The 13,308-nt window shown below is 37.0% G+C and overlaps 1 protein-coding gene across 1 annotated transcript in view; it reads right to left on the bottom strand.

Moving 5' to 3' along the window:
- The window catches only part of Axn (protein axin), a 27,513-nt gene extending 26,746 nt beyond the window's left edge, over positions 1 to 767 (bottom strand). The window contains exon 1 of the mRNA XM_011498218.1: positions 325 to 767. The gene's annotated coding sequence lies outside the window, so the exon portion shown is untranslated. The remainder of the gene's footprint in view (positions 1 to 324) is intronic.
- Positions 768 to 13,308: the final 12,541 nt, after the last annotated feature.

The following is a 13,308-nucleotide window of genomic DNA, read 5'->3' as shown; positions in this document are numbered from 1 at the left end:
CATGTACACTTATGCAACAAGCCAATGACAAGATCCGGCAAGAGGATTTTTTTATTATAGTGTGCCGCCTTATAAGATTCGGGAAGTAATAAATGATGAAAGAAAGAGCGTAAAAATGAAATAACGGAAGAGCAGGGGAGGGAAGGAAGGAAGAAATCAACGAAAGCAAGCATGAAGAGAATAAAGTACAGAAGTAAGGAAGAATGAAAGGGAGGAAGTAATGAAGTAATGGAATGAAGTAATGAATAAAAGTATGGAAAGAAGGAAGTAAGGAAGTAAGAAACGTGTAAAGGTGCTATAAAAGCTTCGAAACGATATCGGTACCTCTTTTCCTTCTCTAGATCCATGATAACCGAGCGGTCGCATATTCGAGATATGGACGCACTAGTACTGGTAGATCGAAGGCCTGGCAAACCAAGTGTCTCGGATCAAAGTAATCGGCCGGCCAGTGTTCACGGGAAACATGTTTGGTGTGCGCAACGGCGGTTCTTGAGTGTTGCTGCCGCTACTCTAACCTCACTTTCTTCCTTCTTGGAACGGATGGACGAACGCCAGACGGCCAAGAATAATTCAACAAACAACAACCAACAGGCACGTGTCACACTATCCTCCTCTTCTTGCACTACACACTGCTCTCAACGATCAACAAACAGGAACAACAACGCGAGCGCAGGAAAAGGAAGGAGTACTGGCAGATATGACAGGAAGGGAGGACGGGAGGTGGGGCGAGATATGCTAGAGTCACGATTAGCACACGCGTCGCACCCGAGGACTACGGCCCGACTGGCGGCCGTGGCGCTCGCGTCACACCGCCAGCAGCATCGGCTTTTCCCGAAAAACGAGACTCCGCGCAGTGGGGAGCGCACCAACGGGGGCCGGGGGCCGTGCTCCGGGGCCGAGGGGACCGTGGTGCGGGGCAAGGAAGGGGAGAGAGGCAGACACGGCGGCGCGTTCAAAGGCGACCCTCCGTGCTCCGCGCGATTTACGATTCCCCGAAGAGGCGCGAAGCGAGTGCCCGGAGGGGAGCAAGAAGAAAGGTTCGCCTTCTCTCTCTCTCTCTCTCGTTCTCTCTCTCGCTCTCTTCACGGCACGGTATGTACGTGCACAAGAGGAAGAGAGATAACGCGAAACAGCCCTACTCCCCGTGAGCGCGTCGCGACTCGGTCGACAAGGAGCAGCACAGCGCCAGTGACCATAAGCGCGCCAGGAGAAAACCAGCTGTCGCTCATCCTCTCCCTTTCCCCACCATCGCCCCCTCCTTTTTTTTTACCTAACGTCCTTACCTCCTCCCTTCGGCCGACTCTACAATGAGAAGACTTACATGACGTGGCGGCTCCCACCCCCGCCGCGTACGTGCTATATGCATCCCTCTTTTGAAGGGAAGCTTTTAAAGGGGCGCGCGTGACCTCGCGGCCTTTGTCCCAGCGCCACAGGTGGAAGCTGCGAACCCCGGGGGCCACCGGAAAAACTCACGCTAATGCACCCGGAAAACCGAGGGCAAAGATTCCAGAGGCTCTTGGGATCGCCTTTAATACCCAATAATTAAGGTTCCAACTCGGTATGAAGCTTTGATGAGCCTATTTATTGGGGGAAGCCAATTTCGATTCCATCCCCTCATTTCGGCAATCAACAATTTTCTTATTGTTGCACTTTCTTATCGAAACGTTCATTGTATAGTTGGCCAAAAATTATTGCGAACAGCTGAGTCAAAGTGCGTGTTCCTAGTAATGCAGTGTTTGCGCGATAATCCTCAGCGATAATTTCTCATTTATTATTTAATCGTCTATGAGTTCCTAATTTGCGTAATAAAATTAATTTCGCTCTGTCGCTAATATTACATAATATTCTCTGAGAAGCGTGATCGGTAACTTTAAAAAAAAAAATCTTTCATCGAAACATTTAACGAAGACATTACACGAGGAAAGTAATATCCTACATCAGTGTATTATTATTAATAATTAGCATGTAATAAAAATCTCCTAATGGGTTTTCACAATCATTGATCATAATGTATGCAAATAATCGATGAAGCTAAGTCTCGTAATCGACGCATTATTAACTATGACTTTAAAGTGATTGGATAAAGCTACGAGTTAAATTACTGTTAATTTCAAATGTTATCGAAACGTAACGATAATAATAACAATATTAATGTTACAGAACGAGTTTATATTAGCAGTATAAATAAATGTATTACGGGGGTCGTCAAAAATAATGTGATTTTTTCAAACACCAGGCAATACATAAAATCGCTCATGACATTGTCTTGAAAAGCAAAAACAGACGTTAAGAAAAGCTAAATAAGGTAGATTATAATCGATACGAACCAAATTGATAAATGTTTTTATATAAATTTCAAAATGTTAGTGATCAATGATACATCCGCTGATATTTTATCAGATTTTATATTTTCTGTAACGATGATCCTTTCGTACACCTCTCGGTTAACAAAATTCCATAATTCTTTAAAAAAGATGTCGGTGTCGAGGTTCCGGCTAAATGCCGTCTGTCTGCAGATAATTTGTAAAAATCAAGTCCTGCCAGCGACAACTTAAACTATCGAGGCTCACGTCAAACGCAATAACCACGCAATTCCGCATTTCCCCGCGAAAATAATTCGCTACTTAGCTACGGCCTCGTCGAAATGGAAAAAGTATTCCAAGAAAGGCCGCCGATCGATAACCACCAGATTGGTGGCACTCGAGAATACATACGCCGTTTCTAACAAGTCGATACGGATAATAAAAGAAGACGACGGACAGACGCAAATCGAGTGAGGAAAGACGGAGCACGGAGGTTGTGTCCCCTGCTGGAGACAGTCGATCTGGCACACCTTCTGCCCCCGGGGCGCTCCAGGTGGAATTGCAGTCCGAGGAATGCTTCCTTGTAAGTGCTGGCGAGCCTCTCGTGGGCGATGCAATTACACGTAAATTGGGATACAAAATGGCATTTATCGCAAATTTCGCTCCGATGCGTCTGCTCGCTTCTCAAGATCGTGATTAATGCCCGCATTAATTAGACGAGAGATAACGCCGAGAGCGCGCCATTATTCGACATTAAGGAAATAATGACCAAGTGTTACGGAGGAAAGTTCTGCTACTCTCGAGTGTTTTCAATATACATTCCGCTGAAATAAGTGAACTTGACACAAGCAACTCGGGGAATCCGATGACTTCTAAGGCAGAGCGAAAAAAGTAAGCGAGCACAAAGGGAAAAGGGAATTTTAACTTCACTTGATTATTTCATTCAAAATTTTCCCAACAAATTGCATTTTCGCGCGCAAACACGCAAACTTACATCGAGAACTTTAATTGAATTTGATAGACAATAACGAGAAATATGCAAATCGTGTCTGCTTTTTCCCCCTGTTTTTTTTTTCTTTTATTTTTATTTTTATATCCCTTTCGAAATTGTGAAATCAGAAGCAGCTTAGATCTCGCGGATTTTCTCGAGAATTTATAAAAAAATGAATAAGTTCTTTTATCGACCAATGCGAGTTAACTCTCTTATAACTGTAATATGGTTCGTTAAGAGGATGATACTCAGACATTTTATTTTTTTCTTTTTAGTTGAATCAGATATTCCGAGTGTATGTATGTTTTTCCTCTTCTAATAAAATACTTTGCATAGGTTAGCAATTATGGATCTTGACGCCGAACAAGCTGCCAGCGTATGACAATTGTTTAGGATTTTTCGCTTTAGGTAGCTCCCTACGCTTATTTAATCACTTCTTAAAGCGGACAAAAACTCGGGCACTTTTGGGGAGATAAGATATGAAGTTATGATGAAGTAACGATGAACGGATCAACCGCACAATTAACTACAATACTATTGAAATAATGTCTGTTCAATTTTATGCAATTGAGCACAGTTTTATAAGCTACCATAATACTTCATCTTACCTACCAAAATGGATTTAATCGTCCGATAATTACTGCAACTCACCTGCAACAAACAAAAAGCTAAGGTCATACAATCATGTGAAACGAAAGCATTCCCATTTCGCCCCCACCCCGCTTTTTTAACTTGCAACATTTTTATTTACCCATCAATTTCTTTTACTAATTAATTATATACCGATACGCTAAACTCATTAATATATTCATGTTCGTACGGGAGGCCTAGATGGCTTAGATATCCACATACATCGATGTGCTAAACCTGTTTTTATTTAATATTGAATAAAAATATATCGGCACTTGCATTATCATAACGACGCATTAAAATTACGCGGTAAGGTACAAAAACTATTAGCTTAATTATAATTTGCTTTGATGCGGGGGTAAAGCTCGGGCCATTAAAACGCGTCGATCGAACAGAGAAAAGTGGAAAACCATAATGACGCGGCATAGCTCTTACGGCGCGTTCTTTTTTCGCCCTTGTAATAACGCTAGGAAGAAAACATTGCCCGACGCGGCATAATTTCCATGTATCCCTGGACGTTCCTGCAAAAAAGCTCCTCCTCTTCGCACCCCTTCCCCTCCCCACCACATTCATTTCGACCGGTTGTTGGTACAACAGGGGCCGTGTGACTATTATTTCATAAACAATCCAATTATCAACAAACCCCGAGCGCGGGTTGTGTTTAATCGGCGAAGATAAGACACCGCAGGCTAAAAGAAAAGAGGGGTGGGTGGGAGTGTGTGGGGGGGGGGGCTGTATCGCTCTCGCGCCATCTGCCGGAATGAGGAAGAGAGTGGGAGCGAGGCCGAAGATTTTACTCGTACGTGGATTGCAGCGGCTACCGGCGGATAATCCGTTAATAATTAGCCCCGGCGAATATTCCGGATGTTGGCTCAGCGGCGCGAACGTGCTTCTCCCTCTCGCTGTTCTCGAGCGTCGTCACAGTTGTCGGAACATCAAAGAGAAGCCGCGCGCGCTCTCCGGGGGCTATTGTCCGACGCAACACTTGCCAGCCTCTCTCTCTCACTCTCCCCCCTCTCTCTCTCTCTCTCTTGACCCCTCCCTCCCGTTAGTCCGTTAAAGGAACGCATACTCGGCGTATTGAGTCGTTTCGTTTGGTGCAACGTGCACACATGCCCACTAAGAAAAGGAGAACGAGAGATCATAAGAAGCGCGCATACGTCTCTCTGTGACTTTCTCTCGTGGTGGAGCGTTTCGGTCAGGCTGACGCTAGAAGGGGACAATAAGTGTAATAATAACAAGACGAAAGCGAAAATAACAACGGCAGAGGAAGAGGGAGAAAGGCCGACAGCTGGTATGAGACAGAGATAAAGATAAAGGTAGAGAAAGAGAGAGAGAGAGGTCGGGAGAAAAGAAAGCAATTAAAGAGACTAGAGGAGTAGATCAGCGAGTACGAGGGAAGATACAAAAAACAAAATAAAAAACGACAAAAAAAACAAAAACAAAGAGAATAAAACAAGGCGCAGGGCGCGGAAGAGGAAGGGAGGAAAGTAGCGCGGGAGTAGGCGGGAAAGACGCAAGGGAAAAACGCCGAGCGCCGATTAAGAGAAAGACGCGGGCGCGGGACATTGCAAAAACGCGCAGAAAGGGGCAGCGAGGAATACGGGGCAAGGGGTACGGAGACCGTAGCGGGCGCGTGAGAAAGAAACCGAGAAATTAGAGCGAGAGGTAGTGTGCGACGAGCGGGAAAAAAACCATAACGTCTGCGAGAACGGGACGCCGGGGGGAGAGCGCAGCCGCGTTTCTTTGATCTCACCGCCGCACGCGATCGCGCGCGGGCAGCTACACACACGCACGGGCAACACGCTCTCAGTCGGGGCCTCGCAAACGCTTGCACGCATGCACGCATGCACGCACGCAGGTACGCATTGTCTATGCGTGCGCCGGGAACACGCAACGCGAATCCCCCGCCGACATCTCGCGCGATTTAATGCTCGGCCCAGCCCGTATAATAAACAGCGCCGGCGCACTAAGTCTCCTATAATTTCGGCCGCGTAAAATTATATGTTAATGCGAGCGCGGCTTGGGAGTTATGGCGTCTTTCATTAACGGGACCCCAGCGGGTCGTTGTAAGGCCACGGCTCGCCTTCTTTTATTGTCGTTGTGAGTTTTCCAAAGGATTGGCGATTATGAGGATTGGAAAGTGGAATTAAAGAGAGATATTGCTTGATGTTGGGCAATTTTTGCTTGTTGAGATGTTGAGATGGCTTTGAGGCAGTGAGCGGACAGCTTTAATTGCCCAACGAATTAATGCACTGCAGCTAATTGAGCATAAAGGATTATTTAATTTTATTAAAGATTTCTCCTTGGTTTTTGTCGTAATTTCATTAGGAAATGGACTATGGAGATGTCGTTGAACTGCTTTAAAGCGCTGCTATGAAACATTGATGAGACTGTCTTGTTATAATTAATGGTTCCACCGACGGCTTTATCGAGGGATAAAGAGTCAATCTATATAATTTAGAATGTACTTAATTATGAGAATTTAATGATTGAGATGCGCCAAGTTCATAAGTAATTTTCACTCATTGTATGAACTAGCAAATCAATAATTTCGATATCAATTCATAGATTCCTCAAAACGTACGGGACACAATAAATAACTCGAGGATACACAATTAAAGATCTAAGGTAATGTCAATAGCGAAACAAAATATAGACGTGTGATTATTAAAAAAAATCGGACGACTGGCAAAGGAGTTTGGTAACTGTAGTTAAATGCCCAGTTTTTGCTTTGATCTTGGACGAAAATGTATCTCAACGGACATTCTCCCTCTCATCTATGTCAAGTGCGCGGAAAACATTTTTTTCAAAGGTGCTGTGTATTCTTGTATTTCTTGTGTTTGCAGAGGGCCGTTGGTGTGCCATTTTAGTATTGCAGGTATCTATTTTTACAGAGCCTCCTCTTCCACTATGGAAATTTAATATTTTCACTGCTATACGGATTTGCGATCCGGCAAAGTTGGGTAAATACGTGCACGGCCAATTGTCGAGAGCAGATATATGGATTGAAAATATTAGAGAATGTAACTTAACTTAGTGTTCCAAAGCACTCCACGATGCTCCGAATTGAATATGCTTTCGCTTTGTCCAGTGCCTTTCATCGCGCGATTGCCGTGTAGTGCTTTGATGACCTTGAGGGTATATGCCCTACTGTATCCCTAAGCTGTACGTGCATGCGAGTTGGCAGCCAAACTACCGATTTATGGCTTTCATTTCTCAGTCATTCAAAGATTAATATAAAAACGGAAATCCTCTGTGAAATATGCTTACTTCTTCGCCATGACATTATAATATTGACATTACGATAAATCAATTGATTTACAAAAAAAATGTCTTTCAAATATCAGCAACTGGCTAATACCGTTCAAAACAGTTGAGCAAGCATAATGGTATTATATAATCTGATACGATAAAAAGAATTTTAACTTTTTACATTCTTATATATATATATACACGTTTATCTTAATTCTTTGAAAAAAATGTTATTTTTTTTAATAACATTAAAATAATCATGAGTGATTGATAGAAGTATTTCTTAATTTTTAATGCATATATCACTGGTAAGAGACACTACTACTCTATTTATCTTTTACCGAGCTCTTATTAAATAAAATAAAAATTCATCTGAATTTTGTTTAAAATACTTTCAAATTATCTCCATAATGTAAATAATTTTTTTCTCTTCTTCTATTTTGTTATTAACGAAAATTTGAAAGAAGTGTGAGAGAAATTTCATTGAAGAAACATAATTATTAGCAATCACGTTAAAACATGTCAAAAATAGCCAAACTACTTTTAAATCATTTTAATCAACAACATTACATCTTCATAATATTTATCAAGATTAACTGCAGTTTTGGATGTGTGTTTTGCAGCCTATAAAGTTCATGTTTAATCAACATAATGAGTATGTTTTACTCAAATTTCATCATACGCGTGGAAAACGGAACTTTTTAAACGACTGCTAACAATTCACTAACTAACTAATCTATTTTAAATTTCATATGTACGACGTTGAGAATTATGAAATATAAACGTCAAAAATTAAAATAAAGATTATCTGCATGGAGTATGAAGGAACTCATTGGATATCTTATGTGTAATAGTTACATTACCCTAATCTGTTTATACCTTTATTGGTTCATAATATCTTTATTATTGTTCAAACTGATTCTGCTTTAAAACTTCCGGTTTGACAACAAACGATGTGATATGACGTTGTTTGCAGTATTCCAAACGATATGATGTTTTGTCTGGAAGTCATTCGCTATTCCCTATTGTGTTATTGAATATGTAGTTGGTTCGTATAAAAAACGTAGCACATCAAAGAGTAGTATTAAGACAGAAATAAAAAATAAAAATATACTTTCCGTATATATATTGGTACTATCATATCTCTATATTAAATTAGAAACATTCTTTTTTTTTTTTTTTTTTTTTTAAAGAATCTTTAAATCGAATGAATTTCATTTGACCAGAATATAAAACTATAATAATTGACAATATTTTTTATTGTAGTGGAATAACATATTGCCGATGGTTTTATTAATATGAAGTTTTTGATTACCCGTAACGAAATCTGTGCTGATTTGAACATAATATGATAATACTTTAATTGCTAAGAGAATTCATATAAAGAAAAATATTCAATGGTGAATGTGCATTAAAAAGATTAATTTCATATTTGGAAATATGAAAAATAAATCGTTTGTTTTTATACAATTTAATAAAGTGTTATTATAGTCATATGGTCGTAACTAAGTAATATTAGTTATAATTGTAAATAAATTAATGGCAACGATTATTGCAAAATTCTTAAATATCTAATAATTGTAATTTTATTTTTACTATCCATGATTTTAAAAGAATTCACATAAGTTAAACAAATTAATAAGACATAGATCGATTTTTTTTTATTTTTTATTTTTAACGTATTTAATCGTTGATATTTCATGTAAATAGATTTTTTTACATAAATAAAATATTATCATCCAATATCATAAATTTTATTTCAACATTGATCTTACAAATATAAATAACGTCACCGCTTACATATTTTTACAAATAAAATGAAAATGTTACATTTCGTGATATATATATATATATATATATATATATATATATATATATATAAATCAAGAGATATCTATTTTGCTGTTATTATTCTTCGTTTGATGTCTAAATTATAAACATTAAAATTCGCTTCTGAAATAAATAAATTTAAGCCTAGCAGAAGCCGATTAGCCGATTAGCCGATTATTCGAATGTCCAGAGATATTTAATAATTTATCAATGACACGTAACATCATTTCTTGTTTATAAGTGATATATTTTTTTATAAAGTGAAAGATTTTGAATGATAAATAGCGTCGCAGAATCCTACAGGGTGCGAATTTACTTATTATCGAGTATCGACTGGCAGTTCGTTTTTTTCTTCTATTTTTTCTTTTAAGGAAAACGAGGCGCGAATTTATCACCCCAGATAACAGAAGGATTCACGGCTGATTGCTCGCGGGTGCATAAATATTAAAGCAAGACAGAGGCTCAGTTACGGGATAAACGTCGTAGAGAGGCTTAATTGGCATGATCCAAGGTCCGATAACAGCTTCGAAACACGTACCTGGCCGCTTGGTTTTATCCCATCTCTTTCCATTACAAATCAGGTGTTTCTTTTTGTGCTTTTCCGTGAAAATACGTGCTGTTGTGGTACAGTCAACCAAGGCAGGAAATGTCGTTAGTTCCGTGGTAGTTTTCCTCAGCGTCTTTGCGTTATCTGTGACGGGTAGAAAAGAAATTCGAGCGTTCAAAGTCGGGTAGGATTATTTGTCCCGTGCATTGAAATCGAAGAAAAGACTTCGACTATCCCGGGAGAGATTAAAGATGGTTCGAAAGGCATGGAAAGATATATACATACATACATGCATACATGCATATGTATATATATATATATATATATATATATATTTAGAGAGAGAGAGAGAGAGAGAGAGAGGAAGGTGAAAAAGAGTATATTTTTCGAAAGTGTAAATTAGTGTGTCGGAAGAAGCGAGAGTAGCAGAAGCAGAAAAAGACGGCTAGAAAGAAGAGAAGTAGGTGGGACGGGGAGGGGAGGTGGAGAGAGAGAGAGAGAGAGGGCCGAGGACACCGAGTAAACTTCAAAGGACTCTTTGATGGTTTCCGCGCGCGGCTGCCGCTGCGAGATCTTGATAAGCCCCGGTATTATACACCGGCAGTATACTATACCCGCGCCTTCTTTCTCCCCCCTCTTTATATCATATATTCCGCGGGCAGAACCAGTTTTTCGAGGGCAGGTCGCTGTAATTAAATGCTTGGCCGTCGGGAAAAATCCGCGCAGCGGAAAGTCGGCCCTGCGAAAAAATCGAGGGATTCAGGTGAGAGAGGATGTAAGACGATAAACACGCTCACGGGAATCGATCTTTTTTTTTATAAATTTAAAAAAAAATCAACTAGGCCAGCATTTCGCAATTTCCGTATTCGACGAGTCTTTAATTGCTGCTGCGTTTGATGCACCGATGACGATGGGAGGAGAAAAAACACGCTGGTAATAAATGAAAGATTCATGTTCAGTAATTGATGATTAAAGGCAATTGGTGTGCGTACCGAAAACTTATAAATTCGTTTGTTTGAAATGCAATAATAAAAACGATGTCGTTACTTGTATACCAGCATGTAATTTAGAGAAAGGAAAAATGACGCAAGAACCATTTGTGCCTTTCATTTGATCAGAGTTTCGAAATAAACTACAATGCGAATTCTTTGCGGTTAAATTGGAATTCTTAAATTTGGCACAATGTTCCTCCGCTTTTAATCCAATGATGTAAATAGACGACACTCCATTTATTTATGCACACATCCATTTATGATATCGAAATGTATATTATTGTTATTTGTTACAATTAATTACACGGTGTCAATGGGGAAAAAAAGATTAACAATCAATTGTAATTTATATTAGTGAAATAAAAAAAATATTAGTGAAATCAAGTCTAATAATATTATAGAAAATATGTATGTTTTCTATCCAATCTTATTATGCAGACACTAAAAACGTATTTTTCAGAGTAAAATTAACGATTCTCTATATCTATATATATATAACTGTTTTTTTTAATATCATAAAATGGACGTGATGTATTTTGAATTTAATTATAAATATTCATTAATCTACATAAATTAATATATATAAATATATTCTTCATGTATTTCAATCTTTAAAGATGTCATATAACTTAAATACATTTTGTATTCGTAAGTAATAATGTAATTTTTATATAAAAAAATCTAATATATATTAGAATTCTAAATTAAATCGCAATTTATTCTTTTCTTTTATATAAAAAAGTAAGATTTAGACTTTGTCTAAAATATTTTTCATACTACATAAATTATTTAATATAGAAATTTAATACTTTCATGAGTAAAGTTTTAAAAATTAATGCAATTATTTAAAATAAAATTTTATCTAACTAAAAAATAATAATATATGTATAATTTCTTTCATCATTTATAAATTAATAAACTGATATTTATGCTCATATAATATTATAAGCATTATTGACACTTGATTAAATGTTATTAAATGATGTACATTACAGAATAAATTCAAGTTTTATTTTAGTAAATGTTCTTATTTTACTGTAATGTATATAAATTATAAGAAATAAACCAATTAAAAAATGGTTTTAGTAATACATAAGTCTAATTGTATATTCGATATTACTTGGATTTTGAATATCATTTCATTTTATAAACTAATCATATTAGACTTTTTAAATATACATAGCACGGAAAATATTTCATATATTATTAAGTTATTAATGTTTTTTCACAAGTATTTTAGTGCAAATATAAAAATACCAAAAAAGAAATATTATAATGTTTAATATATTTTATACGACGAATGTAAGTTTTATTAAAATTTTACTAGCTACACTGTGAAAAATTTGTTGAAAAACTACTTTTAAGAAAATAATATCTATATCGAAAATTAAATAATAACTTTCCTTCTTTCTTTATTTTCTTACAATACCAAACAATATACTATTTTTAACAATGTACTAACTCAGAATATAGTTGTGATATTTCAATCTCCGATTGAACTAGAAAAGTTACGTTTACTAGAATGCTTGTGATTAGCCCAATTTCATCTCTCGGTCTAAAAATATGTGGCCAATTTAAATTCATAATTGAAAATGTTAATTAATGGTCAATATATAGAAACCTTTCACAACAGTAATCGATTAAAAGATATTTGCGTAACGATTTTCGGTATCAATTTAGTTAACGAGTATTTTTAAAAGTTGTATTTAAGCAATTATTAAAAGCATTGATTTTTATTAATGCAAAATCTATAAATATATATTTGATAAATATATTATATATATAGATATGCTTAATAAGTATATAGAAGCAAGTGATTCAGAAAAAATCCTATTGAATAATTGAGAAGTGCATCTAATTGAAATTGATTGATAATGTAATTATGTTTACTAAATTTCATAACTATCAATGTATCTTAGATTTTCATTCAAGTTTCTTCATAATTTTTTGAACAAATTATAATATAAGTATTTATATTATGTATTAAAAATATGAATAATTCAATGCAGGAATAAACAGTTTTATATCCCGTTATTAGCTTACGATATGGGGTACGCTCATTCGAATGTCTTATCTATAATATATTATTTTTCTCATATTTGTAGAATTTCATTTTTTAAGTTTTTGAGATATGTTTTCGCTTTATTATTTGCGATATATGAAAAGAATAAAAGAATGAAAGTAAAAATTAATAAAAAAGAAAAATTAACAATTTAATGGCATTCAATAGAAATATAATGGGTGCAAGTGAAAATATTTGAAGGTAAATCATTATTTACTAGCCAGCAGCCTTTACACGCTGCTGTAATTATTGTCTCGTACCTAGAACTTAACTTATTTTTATAATATTAGGCGTTACGTGCACCGCCAGTGGTTAGCTTGCAATTATAGTAATAACGGCAAGTAAAATAAATAAGCGCTACTCTGGCAATCACAAGGTCCCGTGAATTATCGCCAATAAAAAGTAGGAGTATGTATTATTCTGCATAATCGCAAAGTTTGGTCAAATTTGTCGTGTAGTTTAAAATCTAGTGATCCTTTTGCACAAGCAGCTAGAGAGCGTTTCTTGAGACTGGTAGACGATCAGCTGTTTAAAGTTTTCGTGCTCGAAAGTACATCCGTCCTCAGCCATGTTAGAGTGAAAAGCTTTGAGTGTGTCCCTGCTCGAAGCTCGCCTCGTCGTTATAATTACGAAACTTGTTGGAACGGAGAAACAGAGAGCGAGGGAGGCGGAGAGGAACACAGTCGTATTTCATCCAG

This window comes from Ceratosolen solmsi, unplaced genomic scaffold (assembly GCF_000503995.2).
Source record: "Ceratosolen solmsi marchali unplaced genomic scaffold, CerSol_1.0 scaffold10, whole genome shotgun sequence".
Lineage (NCBI taxonomy): Eukaryota > Metazoa > Arthropoda > Insecta > Hymenoptera > Agaonidae > Ceratosolen > Ceratosolen solmsi.
The sequence above is the reverse complement of the archived record's forward strand: the minus strand, read 5'-3'. Positions and strand labels throughout refer to the sequence as shown.